Below are 14,974 nucleotides of genomic sequence, written 5' to 3'. Positions count from 1 at the left end.
ATGCTGGGCAAGAGTGGTTTCATCCTCCAGGAGAGGGCAGGCCAGAGGATCCCCAAAAAGTAATGTTTTTGGAGATGTCTCTATTACTGTTGCCCAGCTCCTGCACGCTCTCCACTGGCTCAGCCTCCTCCCAGTGCTCTTGCTGGGACAGTTAAAAGAGACAGGAGCAGGTTTTGGCTTGTGCTGTACATCCACATCCTCACCTGAACTCTGTGAGCTTGATGCAGGTAACGTGTGAGACAGCAAACATCAGAGCTGATGGGGTTGAGGCAATTTCCCTGGGTGTCAGTCCTTGAGAGAGAATAAAAAGGATCTCTCAGTGAAGAGCAGAATTTGGTTTCCTAATAAAAAAAATTAGGATGGTTCAAGCATCTTTCATATGCCAGAACTGAGGGGGGAGGAATTGTTGAAACTGGATGTTGTCTAAGGTGGTAGGAGATGGAGTGTGCTGGGATCGCTGCTTGGCAGGATTGGTGCCACTGGGAGCAAGGAGCACTTCTACCTGGGGGAGAGTGCAGGGGCTCACTTGGGGCTGCCCAGAGGCAGTGTCCCACACCTGGTTCAGAGAAAAGGTGATCAAAACAGTGAGGCAGAAGTGCCTTTCACCCTCAAATACATAATTTCCCCTTTCTGTTGTGTTCTTTGCTCAAAGCAAAGAGCAGGCTGCATAGGCTCGACCTGATGCATGCAAAAAAGGGACCTGTCCTTACCTTGCCTCCCATCCCTGCGTGAGAGGAGCCTGTGGGGAGGCATTTCCAGCTTCGCAGAGAGGTATTTCTGGCTTCTTGTTGCTGTTTCCCATTTTGTGATAAGCAGGAATGAGCCCAGACACCCGTCTCTTCCCTGCTCCCACAGGTGCTCTGTGTGGATTGGACTCTGGGAAAAGCTGTGCGAGAAGGATGCTTGGTCGCAGGAGCTCCCACTGTGCCAGGGCTGACAGAGCAAGTGGAGAGCCCATGGAAATAGCAGTTTTCTGTCAAAACACCTTTTCAACAGCAAGCCCTGAAGTGCGTTTATTCTTAGCGATCTTTTATTAAACCAAAATTCTGCTGGGAAATGATCCTGCTGGTTAAAGTCCTCCCTGAAAATACAAGTACTGAGAGCCATCTGGTCTGTGTTTGGAATCGTGTATTTTCTTCCAGAGTGCTATTTGGAAAAAAACTGAAGATTTTTTCCTAGGAACAGTATTTAGAAAAGGAGGTGGTTTTGTTTTTTTTCTTCTGCTTTTTCCTTTGAGACAAGAAGTTATTTCCTAGGGAATTGGAGGTAACAGAGTAGTGTAAAGTAAGACACACAGGTATCCCCAGAAATGCCAAGGCAGAGGAAAGAATTCCAAAGTTTATTTAGAAGGCCAGAACATGAGAAACTTAAAAATACCTCACAGTGCTTACTGAAGCACTGGGCCCCAGGGAGAAAAGGCAGGTTCCAGCCCTCTCCAGGGCCTCTTTTTCCTCTCTCTTTTTCCCCTGCCTTCCCGAGGCTCTGTATGTGTCCTGGAGGGAAGCGTGATGTGGTGCTGGGAGCAGGGATCTCAGCCTGAGCATCCAGTAGGCACATAAGCCCTCTCCCCAAGGAGCCTGCAAACCTTGGGGCTGGATGATGTGGTCAGAGGCTTTATTTAGTTCTGAGGCAGGGCTGAGCCTGAGTGGATTTTTAATGCATGAATTTTTAGTGTTTAAACTGAGCAGATCTTTGAACTGCTGTGGTTTCTGAGGGATGTTTCTCTTCCTCTCTGAATGTGTGTGCCATAAATGCTCCAAAAAAATCCTCCCTGTCCTCTCCAGTGTTGTTAGCTCTAGTGATGTGGACAGAAACTTGCAGGATGGTTTCCACTAAGACTCTGTGGAGTGGCTTGGAGTTTCCCCATTGAAAAGCAAGTTTTCAGCATCAAGGTTACTTCAAAAGGCTGGGGAGGGCAGGTCTCATGTAGGGGTGTCAGCAGTGTTGGGGCTGTCCCCAGGAAAGGTGCGAGGGACAGTGGGGACTCCAGGGCCACTCTTGTCTTCAGCTGGCCCAGATGCTGTGGTTAAACAGGGTGGCTGGAAGGGCTGAGAAAGAACCAGGCTGGAGGAAGGAATGTCACAGAGGGAGAGGTGTCTGTGGCCTCCTTTAGAAGGCCACTTTCTTCAGCTCAGCATTGCCAAGAAAAGCCCTGAATTTCTATTCCATGCCTTACCTGGTTTCTACCTGGCTCTCTGGGTTAAACCAGGTTTCTTTCCAAACATCTCACTCCGAGGGCTGACAAAACTATCGACAGATTTTTGGTTTCAAAAACATTAATTGTTAAAAATGTTAATTGTGCAAATGACTACCAAGCCAGGCAGGGAGCCAGGCTGCACCACCATAGGGTGGCACCACAAGTGCATCTGCTGGGCTGAGGGGCAAACCTGGGAGCCACCACCACGGTCCAGCAGCTCTGCAGAGCCGCATGATGGGATTTCACGCAGGGTGCCTTGATGTTCTAGGCTTTCCAGTACCTGTGAGCTTTCGTTGGGGCCACCAGGGACTATTTGTCACAGGAATCTGGGCCCTGTGTTAGTGAGATGCGGCGGCTTTTGAGGTTTTCCAGCAGTGGAACCAGATCTTCCCTGTCTTGGGATGGGAGATTGTACCATGCACATACAGCTTTGGGATGTCACATCAATGTTAACGACGGGGAAGAAGGGAGAGCAGAGCTGGGTGTGCGTGGCAGTTTGTTTCCTTAGGTTTATGCACTGATACTTTCTGCTTAATTGCACTCTGACATGCATCAAGGGGCAGTGAGGGGTTTTAAAAAAGCTTTTTTTTACCAAAAAAAAAAAAAAAATACGGTCCCTGAAATACTCAGGATGGGCTGACTGCTTTTTAAAAAACTGCTATAATTACGAGTGCAAGGCTTCCAGTTCTCCTGGTCTCATTGCACCTGGAGAGAGGCAGAAGGAGTGTTTGTCCTGCTTAGCACAGAGGGGCTGGGAGGTGATCACTGCATGGATCCTTGGAGATGGATGTGTTGGGAGTCAGAGGGCTTGTTCCCACGAATGGGAACGGGTGGTGGACTGAGGGCTTGGAAGGGAATGGAGGCAATTTAGTGATGTATTAGGGTGTACTCAGAACGATGAAAATGTCCCTGGTGCACCCCACAGCTCCCTCCTGAGTGTGTCCTGCCTCCCATGGCTGTGGGGAATCCAGAGGTGGGTCGGGGCCATGGGGAGCCCATGTCTTGCCTGTAGAGAGGGGCTGCTCCAGGAAGTGTCTCCCAAGACTGTCAGGCGTGATCCAAAATTAACATCTCATTCACTTGCTCTTAGCTCTGTTAGCTCTGCGAGGCTAATAGGGCTTAATAAAAAAGGCCTCTTGTCACCAAAATCAGCAAGGCTGACTCAGAACATGCAGAGGGAGCAGACTTGCTGATGGAGGCAATGTTGATGTTGCAAGCACTCACCCGGCCACAGCAGGGCCGTGGGACTTGCCCAGGAATCCCTGTCAGAGCCTCTGAGGGGTCCTTGGTTCCCATCTTGGTGGGTGAACCACTGGGTGAGGGGGATGAAGGCGTGAGCATCGAACCCAGCCAAGCTGTGGAGCGTTCCCAGTGCTGTGCCGTGTTCCACAATTAATCACTTCCACCCACACTACACCTTTCCCCTCCCCTAGATCCTCCCTCGCCTGGCTCTGGAGTGGGGAACGGAGGCAGCTCCAGTTTTATGAATCAATCAAAGACAATGCCTGCTTTGGAGAGCTGCTGATTTAGAGAGCCCTTTGCAAGCATGTGTGCAGTATGATTTCTTATCGTAGCACAGCTCTGGATGAGCCTGCCAAGAGGAGCTGTTCCAGCTCCTGGCCACATCCTGGGGAGATGGCCTGAGTGGTCCTTTCATCTGCAAATAAAACAAACAGGAACAAAGAAGGCAATAATATTGACTTTCATTATTGATATTTCCATTTATCTCAGTAATAATTAGTGTTTCTGTAGCTGGGAGGGTATAGCTCATAATCTCACTGTTTCAGGGGAGCCTATTAATGTCATCACCAAAACCAACCAGGCATAAAGCACTGGACAAGTGCCAAGGAGGGTGAGCAGGGTGGAGGGATGGGAATGGGGCAGGGCTGAACCTGGAGGAGAGGCAAGAGGGCTGTGAAGGGGGTGCATGGATGCTGCAGGGAGCAGTGGGGCAGCAGAGCTGGGGAAGGGAGACCACGAGCAGGGCCTGCTATGTCTGTGGTGGGCTGGGAGAGCTGATGAGCTTGGTAATGGGGCTCTTGGCTCCACTGTCAGCCAGCCCCTTGCTGCATCCTCTGGCACAGCCAGAGCACATCCTGCTTGTCAGTGTTTGGGAGGGAAAGGCAAGACTGGCACTTCGTGCAAGTGGCCTCTAGGGGTGGAGGATGCACTGAGATGCAGTCCCAGTGCCTTCCCCACGGCCTTCAAGCTGCGGCAGGAACCCCTTTATGTCACCAGCACATCAAGATATGTGGGAAACTAGGGCAGGTTCTTTTGTCTGTCCCTGCCTGCCCCAGGGCACTTGTGTCGTTTATGCAGGAGCTTCCCACAGCACCTAGCCTTGTTGTTTGCTGGCTCTTAATTAGTCATTCCCCATTCTCTTTTAAACCCCCTCGAGGTGCTCTCTGCAGGTGCCTTGTGCCTGGCCTGAATCTCCTCTGGGATCCCAGAGAAGGTGGGGCAGAGATTTCAGCACTGGTGCTGCTGCTCTCCGGTGTGAAAGCTCTGACGTGCAGTTGCTCTGTGAGTTATCCTGGGTCAGTCTGGAGGTCCATTTCCTGCATCTGTGTTTTCAATTGTCCTATTAAGTGTGCGTCCAGACCCCCCTGTGAGGGATGGTTTCCAGTGTGCAGCATCCCGAGCATTATCCATTCCACAGGAACCGCTGTCACAGCAGCTGCAGGGACAAGCGAGCAGCGAATGCAAATGCAGGGCAGTGTTTTTATTAGGATTTAAATGAGTTTAAGACTGTTCAGAATTACAATGTGATTCGAGCCAGAAGGGGCTTATAAAACTGGTATGAGTTCATATATTATACAGTAAATGTGCCAAAGCCCCTGGCTCGTGCTGAGCACCATCCTCAGTGAGGTGGAGAGAGGACCAGACGGCTGTCGGGGCTCAGCCCTGTTGCCCCAACCTGTCCCCATGGGGAAAGGCTGTCCGGGGTAGAAGGAGGGCTGGAGTCATGGAGGTTTTTATGGAGGAAAGCTGGTCCCTGTTAACAAACCTGAGCCTGTGGTGCAGTACAGGCTGGCAGGCGTGGTCTCGGGCTGAAACAGAGGGGTGCAGGGAGGGCTTGTGGATGTGTTTTGGGGCAGGGTTGCACTACTTCATCCATTTGTGCTCCCTACATAGCTCCAATGTGTGAAGGTGGCAGGGATGCTCCAGCACTGGAGGATGCTGCTTGTGAGAGAAGCAGCATGGCTGCACCTTCTTCCTCCCTGTGTAGTGAGCCATGGCTTCTCTGGGTGCTAGTGTAGCCTGTGGTGATCCTTCCTTCGACCAGACCCCACTCTGGGTTTCTGGGAGCAGCAAGCTTTCTCTAGTTGGTCTAGGATGTGCCAGCCTCAGCTTGCACCTCTCTGGAGACCTCACAGCACCTGGATGGCCTGCTGGTTGTACAGGCATCACTCATAAAGGCTTTAATGGCCATTAATGTAGTCTCTGGCTGTGCAGGGCTTGGTACGGAGATGGGTGATGTGACAGAGCTGTACCTGTGCACACAGGCACCCTGGGTCTGTGACACCTGGAAGCCACCGTGGTGGGGGTGATGGATTTCTCATCTGCTTTCTCAGACAGAACAGGAATGAAAGGGAAGTTTGAGCTATTGGCTTGGGATGTTCGTGCTTCGCCTCGTTTCAGTGCTGTGCTTTTGATCTCTGAAGGATACGGCTGAATATTTGAATGAGAAACCCGTGGTTGTGTTGAAATCCTAGACAAAATGCCTTTTGTGCCTCCCTGCCTGTTTATTTGCGTAAGAGAGTGTTTTGCTGGAGAAACACGCAAAGGAGCTTGAGGGAAAGGAGGGAAGGTGGAGGTGAGAGCACTGGGGAGCTCGCAGCACAGTTTCAGGACACTTAAGCGACTCTTACTGTCGGTGGCGAGACAGCGACATCAGAGGCAGTTCAGGCAATTGTCTGAGACAAATTGCTTCCTTTGATAGGCTTGTTGGTACCGCACTGGTTAAATTCCTGGGTTATATGTTTATTACTATATACAAAGAGCAGGAGAATTCCAGAAATACATACAACACACATCTCTGGATCTGTAGTTATCTCCCATAAATGACCTTGCAGCCATGAAATAATGTCACCGGTCCACGTGGTGCTTCTGAGCGGCTGGATGTTTGCTGTGTAGGTCTGGGGAGTGAGAGTGCCAGGCCACCCTTGGGGCTCCTCACACTGGGGAGCAGGGCTGGCATTGTTTGCCACAGGAGGGAGCATTCCCCTCGTTCCCAAAAAGAAAGGTTTCACTCGCTTCAGGAGGCGCTGAGGGAACAGCCTTTGACAGGTAACATGCTACTAAAGAAAGCCGCTTTCCCCAGAGAGGGAGAATTGCTGCTGGTGCCTGTGGGAGGGGTGAAAGTGGAGGTGTGACGGAGAGCAGCTCTGCTGCTTTGCCCTACTTGGAGGAGAGACAGCAAGGCAGGATGCAAAGGCACCCTGATAGAAAGACCCACTGGCGGCATCTCGGTGGTGCTGGAGTGGTTCAGCTCTCCTCTCCACAAAGAGCCCTGGCTTTGGCCAGCCCTGCTGTGCCATCCCCGTGGTGCAGATGCAGGGATGGGGCAGCCAGGACTGGGAGATGTGTGCTGCATCCAGCAGCCCAGATCAAAGGGACCTGGGCCTGCAACATCCACCAGAACACCTTTAATGCCCAGCTCTGGAGCGAGGAGATTTACCCAAGGGACTCATTTCCTTGCCTGAATGTAAAAAAACTGCATCAACCTGACATTCAGGAAACTTTAATACCTTTTTATTCGTTTAACAGTTTGGTTAATTGCAATGGCTTTTTGTTATTTTTATATACTTATTTTTAATTCATTCCAACTTTGTCCTTACATACTCTTTGTTCTTTAAAGCTGTTTCATGATGGGTATTTATTGCCTCTATTCTGGGTGGATGGGGACTGGAGGAGGGGTACCCCAGCTGCACCCATGTGCCAAAGCTGTCAGTAGCTCTGGTGACACCAGCCACTCTCAGCAGATCAAGACAAGATATAGAATTGTTTAGACTGGAAAATACCTCTAAGATCATTGAGTCCAACCACTAAGCCACCATTGCCAAGCCCACCACCAAACCATGTCCCTAAGTGCCACATCTACATGTCTTAAACAGTTCCAGGAATGGTGACTCCACGAATTCCCTGGACAGCCTGACAACGCTTTTGCTAAAGAAATTCTCCCTAATTTGCAATCTAAACATTCCCTGGTACAACTTTCCTCTCGTCCTATCAACCTTCACCTGTCAATAACCTCCTGTCAGGTAGCTGTAGAGAGAATAAGGTCCCCCCTGAGCCTCCTTTTCTCCAGGCTGAATCCCCCCAGCTCTGCCAGCTGCTCCTCATCAGACATGTGCTCCAGACCCTCCCCCAGTTCTGTTGCCCTTCTCTGAACATGTTCCAGCACCTCAATGCCTTTCTTGTACTGAGGGGCCCAAAACTGAACCCAGGATTCTGGGTGTGGCCTCACCAGTGCCCAGTACAGGGGCACAGTCATTGCCCTGATCCTTCTGGCCACGCTGTTGCAGAATCTCCTTCTTGTTCAGGTGGCTCTTGTTGAGAAAAGTGCACCTCCACCAGCACAGGGAGAATTTGCAGACTTGCCTCTGTTCTGCTGAATTGTTTGTTTGAAAGACACCCCCAAAAAAAGGAAAATGTCCCAGGGTTTCACTGTGCTGTTTTCTCTGTGAAGTAATTGCTGCTTTCCTTTGGAAAGAAAACTCTGATTGGAAAGTTTTTATTTTAAAGAACTGGGTTAATCCATGGAAATGCCCAGGTGTAAAGTGAAATGTCGCTGTGCTTGTCTATGTTTTAGATTCACCAGCATTTAGCAGAAAACGTCTTCTTCTCTTAAGCTAATTCTTACTGAATTGTCAAAAATATGGAAAAATAATAATTGCAATAATAATTACACTAGTGGTAACGTGCTTTTGCATCCTTGGCTCTTACCACAGCTGATTGTGCTCTTCCATTCCTCCTGTTCTGTGTCTTGGCTGTCTTTTCTTCACTCAGACCTTTCCCCAGGCACGGTGGGTCTCTACACAGCCTGCCACATGTGACCTCCTTGGATCCAAACTCACAGCAGCCCTGACCTTGTTGTGTACTGAAGTCACCAAGTCTTGCTGGAGCTGCCTGTGCCTGATATTATCCAGATAGATGAGCTTGAGTTTAAGCTCCCCTTTGTGTTGGGGAGCCCTATGGTGTTGATACCCCACAACCTTTAGCACTGGCCAGCTGAGCACCAGGTCCAAACCAGGCCATCAGGCTTCTCGTCACGTTCCTGGGCAGGGCACACTCTGCTTGTCTCCCTGTGGGATGTCATCCCACTGCCTAAATGGATGCTTTTAGGGCTGGGAGCAGTTTGCCATCCCTGTGCAATCTCAGCTTGCCCCGTACATGAGGCACCAGCGAGGAGCAGAGCTGGACAAAGACATCAAGAAGCTGTTACAGCTTGTGGGGGAGCTTATATAAAAGGATCCATTTTCATTCTGCTGCCTGTCTGCTTCAGTCAAAATACAATGCCGCAGCTAAGGACGTGTTGTGTCACAGCTGACCACAGAGAGCTAATGCATGGCTGCTGTGGTTGGTGCTCCATCTCCCTGCACCACAGCTGTCCTGAGCCCCCACCGCAGCCCCCAGGGCTGCCTTCATCCCCGGCCCCTGGGAGCCCGCAGCTCGCCCTGCTGTGAATCATGGCTCCTGCTGAATTGTAGCTCCCAGGAGTGCAAACCACAGTCCTGCTAGGCTCGTCTCCCAGCCCCAGGAACAGCTCTCTGGTGCTCTGCCTGCTCAGCCTGAGCAGCAACAGCCCCGGGAGCAGCACTCAGTCATGTCAGTACTCCCTTTCTGCTCAGTGACATGTGTGTACACGTGGACACACACGTACCAGGGCACCCTCGAGGTGTCTGGCAGCCGGTATCTTCATTATTTAGAGGCTGTGAAGAGCATCTCTTTGCCTGTCACTATGTGGGCATGTTGCAGGGCCACTGGGGATGATTGGGTGGCTGGGCATGGCAGGGACCTGGAGATAGTGCCTTAGGGATATTTGTGTGCTCAGACCACCTTAGCCAGGGCAGGGTGACAGCAGTGGAGCTGAACCTGTGCTGTGAGCCCTTAGAGATGTGGTATGGGGAGGTGAAGCAGCGTGTAGGGACCTTTGTTTCTTTTCCTGTTTTCCAGCATACCTCCACCCATTTCTTGTCAGGATTTCTCTCATCTAGAACCCCATCCTATTGAGCTGAACCCTCCATCCCAGGGAAACTTGGCTTTTCTCTGCTGCTGTGTTGGGTAGCAGACACTCTGTCCATCTGCTTGGACCTGGCAGAGGTTCGCAGGTGTTTTGGGCAAGCCTTTGCTATTGTATTTCCCCCCTTCTCCCTTAAAAATCTGTTGCATCTCCTCTGGAAATCTCTGCTGAGGCTGTGTGTTTGGGAGCTCTGGAGAGCAGTGGTTGTCTTGACTTAGAGCAGCTTTTCTGGGAGGTGGGTGTGTACAGCTCTGCCCTCCAGCAGCACTGCTTCATGATCAGGCACTGTGAGGGGTCATACTCTGGCCAAGGCACCACGTCTTTGTTCTGTCTGCAAATTGCTCCTTACTGAGGGCTTGGCTCCATGAGCAGAGCCCAGTACAGGAACAGGCAATATGAATCCCAAAACCTCAATGCACTGAGCAATTTTCATCAGAGGTTTTTCACACCTTGCCTTTCCTCTTTCTCCTATTCCTCTCATTTCTCCTTGGTTAGAAAGACATGGAAGCAGGTCTCCTGAGCTTTGCTGGTGAGCTTGGCACCACCCCTCGCCTCTCGCTGGTGTGGGCAGAGCAGCTGATGGGGCTGTAGGGGTGCAGTGGCAGTGGAGCTGCAAAACTCTTCCCAGTGCTGGCTAGACCAAGGCAGAGGGCACCAGCCATCTCCCCCCCACCACCCCCCCAAAATGTCACTTGCTTTTAAAAGTACTGGTAGTTTAAAATAAGAATAACCTGCTCTGGGGCTTCTTAAACCGTGGAATTAAATATGGTTCTGGTCTCTAGGCAGAGTCTGACTCTTCAATTCTAAATCTGCTCAGCCAAGCGAAATATTGCAGGGGGGAAAGAAATCAATATTTCTTAGGCCCAGCACGGAGAGGAAGCTGTCTGTGTGTGGCTGCAGGCGTGCAAGTGCACACACGGGCACATGAGGCTGGGGTGGGGAGGGTGCAAGAGGAAAACCACTGAGAGACAAGATGGGGAGGAGGACTCAGTGCTTGTGGTGCCAGAGCTGTGTGTGCTGCTTCAGGAGAGGTGTGGGGGTGAGTCCATCCCACTCAGGTGTGTGACACCGTGGTTCTCTCCACGGGGTTCCCAGCACAGTCTTTTAGAGAAGGAAACACAGTTTTTTTGGTTTCAAGACATGTAATTTAGTGGTCAGCAAGAGCCTGTGAGCTTGTTGCAGAGCAGGTGCTCTGTGGCTGTCCTGGTTTCTGGTACTTGGAAGGTGAAGCTGAGCTGTGCAGGAGGTGGGAATAATCAGGGATTCTAGCTGAGTGAATGACTTACCCCATAACCCACAGGGTCCATCATTTGGAGGATGGCAGTGGTTCACATAATGGATGGTGTGCTTTCTGCTTTCACTATTCACTCTGAGGACTGATCTGGATGCACCACATGCAGCACTGTGTGGCCCATGGCAGCACACCCTGGGCATGGCTGTCCTTGTCCACAGTCTTTCTCTTGCCCAGAGGACACAGGACTCATGGGGGAATGGCCTCTGGTATCTGCTCCGGGAGCACTGCTGAAGGTTCCCATCCTTCCCTGCAGAAGGGATGTGCTGTAGCTGGGGGTTGTAGTGCAGGGGCAGGTGAAGCTGCTTTTGCCAGGTCTAAGTTCTCCAGGTGGTTTCTGTCCAGCCCTTCTCCCCACTGTCACTGCCTTGCAGAGTCAAGGTGTTCTCCCTCTTTGCCACTGTGCCTGCTCTGTGGTGTGTGGTGCTGGGAGGAGGGAGCTGTGCCACTGTGTTGGGATCAGGGGCGGAGGAGGATCTCCATCTGCAGCGAGAAGGACAAATGTTACTGACCTACTCTGGCATCTGACCAAACCACAGACACTCACCCCTCCCAAAAAGCCTCTCTGATGGCTTAATTTCTTAATTGCTGTCTGTGATCAGGATGTCAGCTCTGGCTCTCTTCCAAGATATGTCACTTCCAGCAGGCTGGTGCTCCCTACCACCTTGCTTGGTCATTATTTTCAGCTTACCTGCATAGCTGGCTGAAGAATCTCCCATCTCCATGTAGGGCACCTCTGCTGCCCTGAGGGCATTGGGACAAGTACTGAGGGAGTTCAAAATATCTAGTTCATGGCCCCACCTCCAAGGCTGTCTTGTGTCTTGGCCAGAAAGAGAAGGTTGGAGCTGAACTGTGTGTTCTGAGGTCCCAGGTAGAGTCCAGCACAGCACCTGGAGGAGGTGAAGTCCTCAGATGCCTGGTGCTGGACTCAGAATGGAGAACTGGAGAGCATGGTGGGATGCCTGGGGGTGAGGGGACCCCAAGGAGAGCTGCCCTCTGTGGGTTCTGCCACTGGGCTTATGGGAATTCCCAGTGGCTCCAGCTGTGCAGATAAGGCAGTGCCATGAACATGTGCAGCAGGAGCTTACAAGCTGCAGCACAGGAAGGCTCTATATCTCAATAAGCAGCACTCCAAGGCAGACCTGAAAATAAATATTTGAAGAGGAAATAGTAATCTGTCTTCTATTGTCTCTCTCTCTCTTTCTCTCTCTCCCTCTCTCTCCCCCTCCTTTTCCTGTCTTTTACATCTGACTGAACACAAGAGTTCATTGTTGAAGGAGGTTTGTTTTCGTGTGGGTTTTCTTCCTTTGTTTTTTTCCCTTTCTCTACTCTCCTAAGGAGGAAACTACACTGTTAACAGCCCCCTACAGCAGCAAGGGCTGCCTTCATGCCAAGCTTGTCCATGCCCAGGATGCTGGGTGCTTGTTTGTCTCTCTCTGTGCTTAGTTTGTTTGCTGTGATAAAACACAAGTAGACGGCTCTCTCTTCTCCAGGGAACAGACGTGATGGGATCAAGCTGCCTGAAGTCTGTAAATGTGGTTCAGCCCGACCCTACAATAGGTTTCCTCATTCTTTGCAGGTCAGAGGTGCCATGAGGGATATACTGTTTCTGGTCCCTGTTCTTAGTGGGAAAGGTCAAAACTGGGCCAGGAGGAGACAGCTGGCCTTGTGCCTTCCTGGAAAAGGGAGTAAAGTACTGCTAAGCTGTGAATAGGTGTGAAGGTGGGGGCTTGTGGAACTGCCTGTACTCCATTTCAGACAGAAGGCAGGCTACTGAGGCGGTGGATTTTCACACAGGATGGAAAAATCAGCCTCTTGCCTGGCACCGGCTGCTAGCGGGTCACCAAAGAGGGGGTCACCCACACAGACATGGTGTGCCCCCCGTGTGTGTGGGAGCTGTCAGCAAGGCCCCACATGGACAAGAGGGGGTGAGAGTAGGGGTGTTGCATGCAGAAGCTGGTCGTGGAGAAGCAAATGCAGAGTCAGCCCACGGGCTGTGTGATCTCCCTCTCTGCATCTGGGGATCCGTGGGCTGGGAAAGGAGCATTGGCATCATCTAGAGCCCTCCTCCAAGCGTGAAGGGAAGTGTTAGGAGAAATCAACTGTAAAAGTAGAGGTGAAGAGTGGTAGTGAGAAGGGAATAGGGAAGAGAAAGACTCCAAAGAGGAAATGGGACTGAAAACCGCAGAGGTAGTTTAAGGATATCTGAGACGTCACAGGCAAGGGAGATGGGGTGGGGAAGATGTAACTTTGGGAGAAGTCTTCTCAGACTGACTGAAAATGTTTGCTAAGCTTCTTGGCTATATTTAGCAGGCTCCGTGCCCTTTGGAGAGTTCTTCAGGCAGATGGTGGAGGAGCAGTTTGCCAAATGGTGGAAACCGTGTCAGAAGGGGGTGCCCAGCACTTGGGGAAAGAAGTTTAATGTCAGCTTCACCCTTCCTGCAGCAAAGCCAAACAATTTGGCTGGACAGGGCTGCCAGGTGGCTAAATATTTGCTTGTAAGTTAGCAGTAGGAAAACAGGCAATGTAAAGCCCCAAACCGAAGAAACATGGGGCCAGATTGGACTCTTCCTCCTGTGCAGGATGGTCTCTGCAAAGCAGGGTTGGGTAGGTCCATTACAGAGGCAGGAAAAGGAAATCTCAAAGCCAGTGAGCCTGGGCACTGTGCTGACATCCCTCACTCCCTCACTGGCATGGTCATAGGCCATTACTCAGGTGTGTGCAGCCCCTGGCAGTGTTAACTTTAAACCAATATGCAGAGAAAAACAGCTTTTCTCTCTAGGAAAAAAAAAAAGCTGCTTGGTCTGTATCTGTGCAGTATCTCCCTGAATGGGTTATGACTGGAATGAAATTTCCAGGCACTAATGCAATAGAAGTACTCATAATTTGTGTGTGTGCATGTGTGGGGATAGGCAGCACACCAATCCCATGGCTCTGGGCAGCATTCCATATGCTCCTGCACTTCTTGAGCATAAGCTCACCTGTAAAACGGCTTTGTGGCTCACTTTGGGTGTCTCTTCATCACACCTGAGCTGGGACTCCCCGCCAGTGGGGAATTAAAGCCTGAGACATGCAAAAATAATTTTGTGGAGGCAAGGACAGGGACGTGCACAGAGATTCTTCCCAAGGTAGTACTAACCCTGCCTGCATGAGTTCTTCCAAATCATGGAGCTGCCCAACTCCCCGCTCTCTGCACACCTCCACTCCAGAGGCATAAGGTTATTTTAAAAACAAGTGAATATTAAAACACTGGCTTCCTTTTATTTGCTGTCTGGAGTTGGAGCCTGGTGTTTCCATGTTCTCCAGGTGGGAGTGCTGGGCCTCTCTCCTTTCCCCTTGGTTTCTAATGAAAGCCAAGCTTCCTGTGTCTTAACGTGACTCCAGGGGCTGGGGCTTGGAGAAACTCTACCTCTGTAATGCTGGCAATAAAATCATAAGAGCTGGCTACGCCGCTGTAAAACTTTTATTGCTGTGGGGAGAGGAACAGTGAATCCTCCCTCTCTCCCTTCTCCCTTGCCCTGCAGCTCCTCAACTCTCACTCTGCTCCTCCTCCAGGGCTCTGAGACTTTGTGCCAGGCAGCACAGAGCGTGTCCCATTTTGCTCTGCTCCTGCTCCCCTTGATCCCCTCCCCATCCTGCATCCCTGGAGCTGGTTTGCCACTGCCCTGGCCTCGCTGTGCCCCACTGGCAGGGCTACCCCTGCCTCCATTCTTTTCCTTAGGATGCCATGTGGCTGCTCAGCTGTGCACCACTCTGTTTGTGGCGTGATCCAAAGGAGGAGAGCCATAATAGCTCCCTGTGTGGTTAGGCCGTCCGTGCATTTTGCATTTCATGGTGACTGGGAGCATCGTCTGCCTTCCCACACCATCCCTTACGTATTTATAGATCCCAGCAGCGTTATCCGTGTGGATGCAGATCGTGCATGACGGTTTTCTATAAATACAAATGCTCTGTAATTATCGTTAGAACTATTTAGCCCAATTCAAAGGTAGATTAAATAATGAATGTGTGTGTGATATGCCTGTCGACACCAACAAATGGAAAGAGACATCTCTGGATGCGTATCTGGAGGTTTCCCTGGTGAAGGAGGTGGGGGAGGAGAGCGGGGAAGGAGCTGAGCTGTGTTGCTTCAAGTGCCTCTTTCTCGGGGGTTCAGGCAGTGTGGTGGGGACTGACAGGCACACTCAGCTCCACGGCTGGATTTTGGGATCTATGAGACACCATGCCAAGGGATGGACAA

At 51.1% G+C, this 14,974-nt stretch overlaps 1 protein-coding gene across 4 annotated transcripts in view; it reads left to right on the top strand.

The window, feature by feature from the left end:
• Window positions 1-14,974, top strand: part of LINGO1 (leucine rich repeat and Ig domain containing 1) — a 152,648-nt gene that overhangs the window by 93,617 nt on the left and 44,057 nt on the right. Inside the window, exon 6 of one of the 4 annotated variants that reach the window (XR_007628123.1) lies at window positions 856-4,039. The exons of the other annotated variants lie outside the window; for them this stretch is intronic. The gene's annotated coding sequence lies outside the window, so the exon portion shown is untranslated. Of the gene's footprint in view, window positions 1-855; window positions 4,040-14,974 lie in introns of those variants that run through there. 4 annotated transcript variants of the gene reach the window in all.

Source organism: Myiozetetes cayanensis, unplaced genomic scaffold (genome assembly GCF_022539395.1).
Source record: "Myiozetetes cayanensis isolate MyiCay16 unplaced genomic scaffold, myiCay2020 scf14, whole genome shotgun sequence".
Taxonomy (NCBI): domain Eukaryota; kingdom Metazoa; phylum Chordata; class Aves; order Passeriformes; family Tyrannidae; genus Myiozetetes; species Myiozetetes cayanensis.
This window is presented reverse-complemented; position numbering and strand designations above follow the sequence as displayed.